We start from the raw sequence: 13,496 nt of genomic DNA on the forward strand, positions 1-13,496 counted from the left end.
CATGTTGTGGCATGTTATTCCACTCTCTCACTAACAGATCCTTAAGCTCCTGTGCGTTGTTAGGAGGAGGTGTATAGGTTTGAATACGTTTTTTCAAATCGTCCCAGAGATGTTCGATGGGATTCAGGTCCGGAGACCTAGCTGGCCAGGGTACCCTCGTAATTCCAACTCCGTCCAAGTATTACATACTAATCCTGGCAACGTGCGGTCGCACGTTGTCCTGCATAAAAACGGCGTTTTCTCCAAGCCCTGCCATGTTGGGCATAACATGTTCTTCCGGAATCTCCGTAATGTACCTTCGTGCAGTTAGGGACCCATTTTCGATGAAGGGTAATTCTGTGTGGAAGTCGGAAGATATACCTCCCCAAGCCATGACCGAGCCTCCACCAAATGGCATTCTTGGAGCAATGCAAGCTTGTGAAAATCGTTCACCGGTTCTCCTCCAAACTCTTACACGTCCATCTGATCCAGTTAGGCAGAAACGGGATTCATCTGAGAATAACACTTTGCTACAATCGTTAATTCCCCAATGCGCGTATTGTCGAGCAAAAGCTAGTCGTGCAACTCGAGGCACCCAGCGAAGTGGCGGTCCTCTAGCCATTACCCGAGAAGATAGTCAAAAAGAACGAAGTCTTCTTCTGACTGTTGCAACACTAAAATTGCGATTTCGTACTTCCTCTAGACGATTTTGATGCATAACCGCAGTTGAGGTCCGGTTTCGTAAAGCCTGAAACAGAAGGAAACGGTCATCTAGTGCCTTGGTCGTTCTTCCTCGTCCAAAGCCAGGTCGCCTGGTTAGCAAACTTGCCTCCTGAAAGCGTTGAAGCACTCGTTGAACCGTAGAAAGGCTTACGCCAACAGTTCTTGCGACTTGCCGTTGAGTGTGACCGTCTTCCACAAGTGCAACAATTTGTGCCGTTTCAACAACAGTCAAAGGCATTTTTGTCAAAAAATAAACACTAATAATGGCACTAATAAACACTAATGGTGGCAATAATAAACGTTTGTCCGTTGCATTTGAACAGAAAGTCGAAGTACAAACGAGACATTTAAAACAAGCGGAGTTACAGGTAGCGTTCATTTTGGGAAGTGTGCACTTTACTGCGAAATCGGCACTATTGGAATTCTTTGTTACAAAGGAAACCTCAACAATTCTCAGAAACATACATTAGTTTGTATTTGTGTTATTATTTACGATAAAGCTCGTTAAAAATGAAATATCGGTGATTTTCAAGATGACCCGGATTTTATGATCGCGAGTGTATATAAAGTATACTTATATATATATATATATATATATATATATATATATATATATATATATATATATATATATATATATATATATATTTACTTGTTGTTTGTTTGAATGATGAGCAATGAGTATTTTTAATAATATAGGGTTTTTATCGCGGTTCTCAAAGAATTAGTTTGTAAGTACTTTTTTAAATTATCTTTATTATAACTATTATGGAACACACATATATATCTAACCTAGCCAATGTAAATTTAAAATAAACTATCTTTAAATTGATACTCTTATAAAACTAATTAAATTCTATAGACAATGTAAAATTTAAACAAACTATCTTCAAAATTGAAATTGTTATGACATTAACTAAATTATATTAACAAAATTTTGTACCTTTCTTCCACTGAATGCCTAAATGAACTGTTTTCCACTATATAAATTCTAATCACCACTGAATGTCTTCGTACTTCGGTTATCCTTGTTTTTGGTGAAATTACTTTTTCCAATTATCAGCTTCTACCAATTTAAGATATATTTTTCTTCACCAGCATTTATACACCACCAAGCAAACCAGTAAACACCATTTATATTTATTCTTCTTTTCAATATACCAATATCCAATTATTATAAGTTGATTTATACTAATCTCCAATCATATTATAATTTTAATTCCTTCCAATGTCCATCCAATATTCTTCTAATATACTTTTATAATCTTCAATAATTATTTGTGTATAATTATAAATGTGCATTAAATGTATGCATAATTTTTAATCTTCATTTAACTCACTATATTAAACAATTGGACTATCTCCAACTAACTTTCATATTTCTTATTAAACTGCTTGACTGACTTACTAAAACTGTGAACAATTGACTTCACTAACTAATCTAACTTTCATAATAAACTGCTTGACTTCTGACTAAAAACTCTCTGACTGTTTGACTTCAGACTAAAAACTCCATCTTGAATCCAAATCACGGGTATTTATATCTTTTTGGATATTCCAGAATCATCTGGTAAGAAGCCATGTTCGATCTCGTTCTATTTCTTCGATATGGATGTTCTCGAAAAAATATCTGTTCCATCCACCGACATAATCATTATTCCAGAATGTTCGACCGTAAACAATGGTCACACTCTGCACTCTGGAGAATTCGTTAATGTTCCATTGATAATTTTGTTGACATTTAGGCTTTTCAGATCAGAATAAACATTCAAATTAGTAACTAACACTCTAATTTAATAAAATACACATTTCAAACAATATATTATTATAACCCCACTTTATATTCCCTATAATTCTTAATTTCTATCTGTCACTTCGAGAGTATTTTTGGTTGCCTATGCACATGGCTCACTTAAATATATTTACAACATTAAAATACAACTTTTTACAATTATTATATGATAATTTCTTACAAATACCCTCACATAAATAATTTTTATTAAATTCTCTAGTATATAACTTATTTAAAACAACCAAATATCTAATATTATGTAGTATATAACTTATAAATTATTTTCTATAAACCCTAATCGTATCAATATATATATATATATATATATATATATATATATATATATATATATATATATATATAAGTAAACGTTAAATATTGGGTTTGCAGCAATAAAAATGAAACGTGTACTCTTTTAAATCTTTATTCCAAGCTTTCGGACATTGGTTATGTCCTTCATCAGGGAGCTACAAATGTGATGAATAAATTGTTGGCATAATTAATTAAAAAATTCACTACTTACAAACTTAATGAGGTTGTATCAACGAAGATGTATTATAATGTTGATAAAATTTATCACAGTCTCTCTTTGTCAATCAATCAGTCAATCTTTTTTTCATATACAAAATTGATAAATTATTGTTTGTGTTATTATTGCATTTATCTAGTAGTAACAAATTATAAAAATAAATTAATATAAATAAATAATAAATTATTATAATACATCTTCGTTGATACAACCTCATTAAGTTTGTAAGTAGTAAATTTTTTAATTAATTATACCAACGCCAACAATTTATTCATCACATTTGTAGCTCCCTGATGAAGGACATAACCAATGTCCGAAAGCTTGGAATAAAGATTTAAAAGAGTACACGTTTCATTTTTATTGCTGCAAACACAATATTTAACGTTTACTTCCTTACGTTGTCAGCAAATACTTCTGGTTCATTATATATATATATATATATATATATATATATATATATATATATATATATGTATATATATATATTATATATATATATATATATATATTATATATATACATATATATATATATATATATATATATATATATATATATATATATATATATATATATATATATATATATATACAAAAAACGCAGTTTATTAGGGCTGCAGTCAGTAGGTTTGGCCGGGATGTTATAGAAACACTCTTTTGACTTTTGGTCGAGCTTTCGGAATTCCTTTATTCCTTCTTCAAGACACTGTAATTAGAAAGAAAGTGTAAATATTTACAACCTATCTCAAATTGTCATTACAACTTACTAGTCGTTGAGATTATTTGTGGAAAGCTACGACACTCAACATTAAAAACACACATATAAAATATAACATTTAAAATAATGGACAAAACACATTTTTAAATTTAGTTGAAAAGTTAAAATTTTGTTCGTAACATCTTTTAATGGTGTGTTTTGACTGATCCATAGAGAACAGAAAAAAAAACAAAACAAAAATAGTGTGGTTTAAAAGGTAATTAGGAGTTCTTGCTATTATATTAATGGAAATAATATTAAACCTGTCTTGATAGTATGCAACATGTTTTGTATACAGGTGTATTATGGTGTGTATATGTAAAAGTAAATCTTTATTTTATTTTTGATGTTTTGTCAGTAAGTAACAATAAATGTTGCTCAATTTATCTATGTCTGACTTTTTATTTATACAAGACGTATTAGATTTTATGAAACACATTTCCAAGAAAACACGTTTTGTATGGTTTTTTCCTTTGCCAAAATACAGGAATCATCGAAATAAAATTCATGTTTTAGAGTTAATGCATGTTCTGTGAGCGCGCATGCGTTTATCTTTTTGGTTTTTATGTCGCTGCGATGTAATATTACTCTATTGTGAAAATTATGAGATGATTCTCCGACATACACGTTTTCACAATTGGCACACGGTATAGAATAAACAACATTCGACGACTCCTGTATTGTGAAAGGATCCTTTGTCTTTGTGTACAACTACGATACCGTTTTCACATTCTTAGTTGCAATTTTTAAGCCACTAACATTTTTGAAAATGTTCAATAGCTTAGGTGTGAGAACTGGAATATAGGGTAGGCAACCATACGTTATTTTAGATTGTGCTAGCTCTGATGTGTTCTGTGTCAATGTCTGTGTCAGTTGTCGGACCTCATTCATCTCATTATTAAGAAAATTTTGGTTATCAGAAAATTGCACAGGAAAAGGAGAACCAAAAATGAGTTTATTCAATAGCCCTGTAGGATAGGAGTTCTCTTGTAGTATAGACTTTTTTAGTCCCTTGTCCCTGAACTCGATGTGTGATAAGTTGATAACCCTAGTTTTAAGGACCAAAACCAAATTTGTTTTCATCTTAGATGGATGTTGAGAATAAAAGTTTATGAAACGGTTACTAAAACAAGGTTTACGATACCACTCCGTCCTTAGCATGCCATCAGTGCCACGATGTAAAAGCATGTCTAAAAACGGAATCATATTGTCAGCTTCTCTCTCAACCGTAAACTTTAAATATTCACACTGGGCGTTAAAAGCGTTTAGAACATTAGTTACTTTGTTTTCAGGGACCGATAAGATCAAATCATCAACATATCGTTTGATAAAAGGTATGTGAAAAGGTATCTTTTCCTTACATATTCTTATAAGTTCATCCAATACAAAGTTACATAGTATGGAAGATATTTTGCTGCCCATTGGAGTGCCAAAAATTTGTTTAAAAAAATTACCATTAAACAAAAAGATGTTAGAGTCAAAAATGAATGTTAAAATTCTTATGAAATCATGTAAACTGATCTTGGTATGCAGAGAGATGCTGTTCCAGTTATTTTTGATGCTGTTGAGAACAGCATCTAGTGGTAGGTTTGTAAATAGTGACACATCTAAACTAATTAGTATATAATTATTCGGAACTTTAACATTATTAATGAAGTTACTAAATATGAAAGAATCTCTAATATAGAATTCATTGGATTCGTTGTAGGAAATTGTGAGGATATCTGTAAGGTGTTTAGCAAGTTTACTATTAGGAGCATCAATGGAAGAGACAATAGGTCTCATTGAAAGAGTGGGTTTGTGAACTTTAGGAAGTGTATAAAACCTGGGTGCAACTGCATTGTAAATTTTCAAAGATTTTGCAACTTCTGTTGTTATGGATTTGGAAGAAGCTAAATCCGAAACCAGCTTATTCGCCTTTTTTGGAGGGTGCACACTGGACTGTTTTTGGGTTTAATGTAACTTTTTGTGTCATTTAGTAAACTATTGCTTTTTTCAATGTAATCATTCTTATACATTGCCACTGTTACATTTCCCTTGTCACTTCTAACAATGTAAATTTCTGGATGTGATTTTAAAAATTGTTTGCACTCATTGTATATTGTGTTCAAAAAGTGTCCTTCTTTACTTGTTTTGTGTAGAAAATTAGTGATAACATTAGTGCTTTGAGATCTCAAGATGTCCTTCTCTTGGGGTTCTAGACCAGAAATATAAAACTCAATATCTGAGAGAAGAGAAGACATTTTAAAATCTCTATCACTAGGGAATAGGCAAAATTTTGGACCCAAAGACAAAAGTTTTTTGACCTTATAAGGAAAAGTAATGTTAGTTAGATTTTTGAACCATTTTTCTTGAAATGTTATTTTTGACAATTGATTATTTTTACTACTTTTATTTTGTTAAATTTTTTGATATTGTTATTTCTAATTTAGAAAAAAACTTTATTATGTTTGATTTTTTGTCTTCTGTTCTCTATGGATCAGTCAAAACACACCATTAAAAGATGTCACGAACAAAATTTTAACTTTTCAACTAAATTTAAAAATGTATTTTGTCCATTATTTTAAATGTTATATTTTATATGTGTGTTTTTAATGTTGAGTGTCGTAGCTTTACACAAATAATCTCAACGACTAGTAAGTTGTAATGACAATTTGAGATATGTTGTAAATATTTATACTTTCTTTCTAATTACAGTGTCTTGAAGAAGGAATAAAGGAATTTCGAAAGCTCGACCAAAAGTCAAAAGAGTGTTTCTATAACATCCCGGCCAAACCTACTGACTGCAGCCCTAAAAAACTGCGTTTTTTGTTTATATCGACAGTCAATAATATCCAGTATGTCTTATATATATATATATATATATATATATATATATATATATATATATATATATATATATATATATATATATATATATATATATATATATAATATATATATCTATCGACTTCTGATCTAAATATTGGTAATTGGTATATATGCATGGAGCAATCATACGGTTTATCTTATAAATTACATTCCATTAAAAAATAATGGTTCAGGTCCTACAAAGTCTACATTAATATCTTTCTCCAGATGTCTTATTGAAATGAAAGACGATCATAAACTAGGGATTTGGAATATGGTTAATAACATTATATTTATTATACTTGATCCTAATATATATATATATATATATATATATATATATATATATATTATATATATATATATATATATATATATATATATATATATTATATATATATATATATATATATATATATATATATATATATATATATATATATATATATATATATATATATATTAGGATCAAGTATAATATAATGTTATTAACCATATTCCAAATCCCTAGTTTATGATCGTCTTTCATTTCAATAAGACATCTGGAGAAAGATATTAATGTAGACTTTGTAGGACCTGAACCATTATTTTTTAATGGAATGTAATTTATAAGATAAACCGTATGATTGCTCCATGCATATATACCAATTACCAATATTTAGATCAGAAGTCGATAGATATATATTATATATATATATATATATATATATATATATATAGTTTATATATATATAGTTATATATATATAGTTTATGATCGTGTTTCATTTCAATAAGACATCTGGAGAAAGATATTAATGTAGACTTTGTAGGACCTGAACCATTATTTTTTAATGGAATGTAATTTATAAGATAAACCGTATGATTGCTCCATGCATATATACCAATTACCAATATTTAGATCAGAAGTCGATAGATCTTTTTTATTTTGATTTGAATCGTAAAAAACTTTCATTGGATTAATATTATTTAATAAGACTTCCTGAGTCAACTTTCTTTCGGGAATTTCTTGAGCAAGATGATTTAATCGTGCCATACAGTGTTGTTAATAATATTCATTAATAAATACGTAAACTAATTTTCGAAACCAAATTCAGATTTCTCCTTTAATCTGTGCCTTCTAAGAATTGCAAGGCACACCAGACGTTGATAAAGATGTAATTAGAGACATGAGGAATCTAAAATTGCATTCCACATATCTCCTTAACGAAGCGAAAATCCTTAGCTAATTGGTTTCTCGTACTCATAAAGAGTATATCGAAATAAAAGGAATTTTCCTTAAGTCTGTCATAAATGACGTTGGACATTATTTTTTATGCCGCGTTCAACAGCGTGATTCCAAGGCAGTTTTCACATTCTAACTGTAAACTGCATGTAATGGTATAATAATATCCTTATTCCACTTTGCTGGTACCTGTTTATTCAGCCATATAAATGCGTATCGGCCAATAAATGCCCCAAGTCGAGCGCCCACGACGTAAATGTTTTAAAATAACGGTTAAAAACTAGTTAAAAACCAGTTTCAGGCGGATCAACTCATGCGCAAATCCTAGTGCATCTGCGCTTTCTAAGCTCAAAAAACTAACAAAATACATACATTAAATGATAAGTAAAAAAATAAAAGAATACTTGTCAATAAAATATTCGATTTGCAACGATTGTCAAAATTTAAAAGTCATAAATATCATCCAATATTGAATCATATGTTTAAATTTTCATGAATTTCTCATTTTAAAATAATTTCATATAAATACAATAATTTTTAAACATCTTATTTAGTTTATAAAATAATTAGGGGAAAGTAGGGGAATATCGACTTCCTAAGACAAAACGGTTATAGACTGTTTGCTATAGCTTTTACCAATTTGAAGCTTATAATATAGACATTTAGTTCATTCAGTTGACCAATTACTGCTACAAAAATATTATAAAATAATTAAAAATATATATTTTTTAAATTTAAAAAAATTCGGGTAATATCGATCAATCGGGTAATATCGACAATGGAGATATGTAATATTTATCAAGGATGGGAAATATCGATCACAGATGGACCAGTCCAATGAATAAGTTTACTTAGGTTTAAGTATAAAATACATATTTCTTTAGTTACATTTACAGTTTGAGCAAATATAAAGAGTAGCAGTATCGCCTTCAGTGCAGTCTACATGATCGCAGAGACCACAGAAACGACATCTCCACCATAATTCATTTGATCCAAACTTCTTGACTAATTTTTCTGTTTTTATCTTAGTAGCTCCAATTGTTCGTTTATCTTTCTCAACCTCATTCTTCTTTTGCTTTGTTCCTTATTTTCTAATTGTTCTTTTAATGTTGTTGATGTTAAAATGGTCGAGTGTTGAGTTCGCCTGCTTCTAGTTTTTGTATAACTACTGACTGGTAGTACCGGTAGAGGGCATAGTTCAGTGAAATATATACGAGATAAGCTTTTATTTTTTAGCTGCACAGATTTTTTTTTATCTTCGCGTAGATCAATGTCTAAAACTTCCTTTAATTCTGAATTAGATAAAGAATATTCTGATGCTGGTGCTGCTTATGATCTCAGTTTTTTATTTTGGGCTTTACTGGGCCCTGGTGAACTCATCAAGGGGAACTGGTGTTGGCGATGGTGTTTGATGTGTATCGGACAGAGAAGACACATTATCTTGATATTGTTCAACTACTGGTATAAATATTAATTCTTCTTCACAAAAAAAATCGGGATTAAAAAGAAAGATCACTGTGGTTCGAAAACCATTTACAGCCTTCTCAACAGACGCAGCCCTATTAAAGGCATTTTTAACAAGTTTCGCAATGTCTGTTGTATTGATTCTCCCATATTTTTTGTTTTATATACTTGTCACACTCTTGGTAGTAAGCCGTCTTGAAATGAAGAAAAAACGTGATATCTAGAGGCTGGAGACGGTGCGAGGTGTGCGGTGGCAGTGAAAGGATATTTATTCCGGTGTCTCGACAAAAATTGTAGGAAGCCAGACTTGAAAGCGTTGTGTGGTTATCTAGCACTGAAAGAACTGGATAGTCTTTAGAAGTATTATCATGCCGGTGAAAATATTACAACCATTCCATTAAAAGTTGTTTCGTTATCGACCCTGATCGAAAACATCTGTATATTGCTCCGATAGGACCGGTTTTGTCCAAACCTTCTATCATCCGATTCCACCTATAAATAAATATAGGTGGAATATATTGACCTGAGGTACTGAAAGCGCATACTATCGTCGTGGTTTGTCCTCATTCACCACCATTTGTTTCTGGCTTGTCAACCGGTTTCTAGCCTTTGGCAGCTATAATTTTACAGAGAATAGGAACATTATTGATACCCGTCTCATCAAAATTAAAAATTTGGTGACATTCAAATTTGTAACGATCGCATACAGTTACCAAGTTTTTGTTAAATATCTTTAGTTCTTCACGATTAAAAGCATTAATTCTGCTCAAACTTTTTGCTTCTGGTTTATAAATAAATAAAACCAGTCTTTTCCATACATTTTCGTTGCCATTTTAAACGGATGTTTAATTTGGTTGTGCTCTGCATATTCAAAAACCATTTGACCTATGGTACGGGAAGTAAGGCCAAAAAATGCCTTCGACTGTTCTAAAATTCTAGATACAAATTCGGATTCCTCTTTCTTGGTAAAGACAGTTTTCGTCCTAGTGTAATTCTTTTGGCCTTGAAACGACCTCTTAATCGGTCTTGCAATATTTCATAAGGAATGTTGTATAACTTGGATGCTCTTCTTATTGAAAATATTTTGTCAGCTATATCGCTGAGGGCTCTTTCCATTCCACGAATGCGCATATGTATGAAAGAGCCCTCAGCGATATAGCTGACAAAATATTTTCAATAATAAGAGCATCTACGTAATATGTTTTTACTTTTTTTCACTAATTTATTACCACCCTAATAATTTTTCACCATCAAACCACCCTTAATGGGAGCGATTCTGCTGGCTTAAGGTTCAAGCTAGCGGAATTCAGAAAAAAAAAACTTTTTGCTTATGGCATATTTTTTCACCCATTTTTCACTAATTTATTACCACCCTAACAATTTCTAACTACCAAACCACCCTTAAGGAAAGCGATTTTGCTGCCTTACGAATAAAACTAGTACAATTTCAAAAATAATATTTATGATATACCACAGTGCTCTGCTAGATTTTTACAAGCCTAGTAATTGTTTTTGTAACTACCCTAATTAAAGACATTTTGAAATGTTACTCTGCGCTAACTAATATTTATTTTTTAAATGTTTAAATATTGAAAATATGAAAATACTTTATTACAAAAATTATAGGGTAACGGGTAGAGTGATTGGCCACTTAAGGAGTTGCCAATTGAATTAAAATTGTAAATTGGTATCTTTAAAGGTGAAATATTTTGTAAGGGTTTTTTAATAGTAATGAAACATCAGATTTCATAAAAACTTAGGTTATTTTAATCAGAAATAATAATGTATATTAAAAATAAACACAAATTTGAAAACTTACAGAACTACACAGTTATTGGCCATACAAATATAGTTATTGGCATATAGAATTACAGTCATTGGCCATTCATAAAATTCCTAATTTTCTTTTTTTGTTTTCAATTTCTTGTCGTTTCTTTGCACAAGTACCAATATGGTAGCCTCTAACACAAAATAGACATTTTATTCCAACTTTTGATTTAGATATATTATAGGAACAAGAATAACACAATCCTGTATACAAAAGGTTATTTACAGGTGGGTTGGTGTAGTCTGATTGTTTCACGGTTATATCTGAGAGAATTTGTATTTTTTCATGTTCTGGATATCCCTCAGTTTCAAAAAATAACTTTCTTTTAGCTGACTCACCAGCACGTTTTTCTTGGCTGGTTTCCAAATTTGTACATTGGCTTTGGGATATAGTCTTCAAATTTGATGAATTCATATTGTTGCAGGCATTAAAAAATATGTTATCAATTGTGGGCAGATTAACGTTTTCCTCTACAGAATCAGTAAATTGGTTTCGTGACAATTCTTGTTTTTCTTTGAGGACAACAACATCTGGTATATGTACTCTAACTCCACTTTTCAAAGTAGTGCTTTTAATTGTATGATCAATAAGTGTATCTGCTTTCAAAATATTTGTATCTGCAATATCAACTATATTTACTGTAACATTTTCCTTATTCTTAACAACAGTTTGACATTTTTTGCTCCCGGAATTGACTCCTGTTGCAATTTTTTTTATTACTTTCATCTTGATTTGCTTGTTTTTTTTACCTTTATTGTTTGCTTTTGGGTCAATTTGCTTTTGTTTTCGTTCTAATTTTATTTTCTCTAGTTCTGCTTTTTCTTCAATTTTACGCCTCTCTGCATTTTGACGATCTGAAGAAGTGAGCACGAAAGGCAACCTTTCTGTTTGCTTTTTGCCCTTTCTTTCTGGGGTTTTTGGCCAAAAAAAGAATTTGTTGATTGAGGTGTCAATTTCTTTAGATAATGAGTTGTCTTGATTAACTAAAGGCAGATTATTATTGGATGTAGATTGAATATCTTCTGTCATTGTATCTTCTGTGACATCTTTTATATTATATGTAATATCAACGTTTTCTGGAAGTTGACTTCGAAAATCCGAAAGTAGATTTTCTTCTGTAATAACAGGAATATCTTGTAAGTTGCATATGATTTCATTGCCACCTACAGGGTTAAGTGTAAAATCTGAAGATATATGGGTTTCTCTGATGATAGAGGTATCTTGTATATCATTTGAGATTCCACTTGTCTCTGTGGTCTGCATCGTGTGTAGATCTATGGTATTTTGAAATAAATTAAATATATTAAAGAGCAATTTTGAATCTCCACTTAGTTCTTCGCAATTATCCAAATTTTGAAATTCTAATATTTTTGCGGCTCCAACTGTGTCTACAAAATCTTCATATGTTATTGATTTTGTCATAGAAATAGTGTGATTAATACCTTCATGCGGGTTTTTGATCTTCCCTAAACATTTGGAATAGTCTATTGCTTCAGGGTTCCATGGATACAATCCAGATGCTTTAAAGCCATTAATTATGGAATCTGATTTTAATTGACTAATGGCTGTGTTTAGTACCAATGCAAAATTCTCTTTGGTAACTACTGAATTCGGGTTTTCGCGTCTAAACTTTAATACTGCCCGGTTCCAATTTGCCTTTAATGGTTTAAATGCAGCAATATCTGCAGGTTGTATAATTCTGGTTGCATTGGGATATAAGGCCACTAAAATAATTTGTAACTTTGAACATAATTCACTAGTTTGAATGGTTAAGTGAGTTTTATGTCCATCAACGAACAAAATAACTGGAAAATTAGTGTTTTTCGCAACTAGGTACTTATATAAGACGTTTCCTATGTATTTATAGAAGTTTTCATTCTTCATCCATCCCGTATCGCTACATCCTATGCCCCATTCTCGTGGAACGGTATTTAAAATATTGCTAGGAATTCGTTTATAAGGGTAAATAATCATTGGTGCTGTTATTTCTCCACATGCTGTAAAGGTAAACATAACCGTCAAATTAACTTTGGAGTGATGCTCTATTTGATATACATTTTTGCTTCCCTTTACAGCTAACACTCGTTTATTTTTGGGACATAAGAGGAAGCAGGTTTCATCGCCATTTAAAATACGTGAAGGGTCTTGAAGAATATCAATGTATCCTTTACGATGCAAGTATTCATGAACACCGGTGAACCATTTTTTTACATCTTTTTCAGACACAACTGAACTTGCTGCCGTTACTGCTTCTGGAGTTCTCTCACTTAAATCTGGGTGTCGCTTTAAAAAGGATCTATACCAACCTCTTCCGGGCCGATTGTCAGTAAAAGGATTTGCACGTGGATTTG

Source organism: Diabrotica undecimpunctata, chromosome 11, assembly GCF_040954645.1.
Source record: "Diabrotica undecimpunctata isolate CICGRU chromosome 11, icDiaUnde3, whole genome shotgun sequence".
Taxonomy (NCBI): Eukaryota; Metazoa; Arthropoda; class Insecta; order Coleoptera; family Chrysomelidae; genus Diabrotica; species Diabrotica undecimpunctata.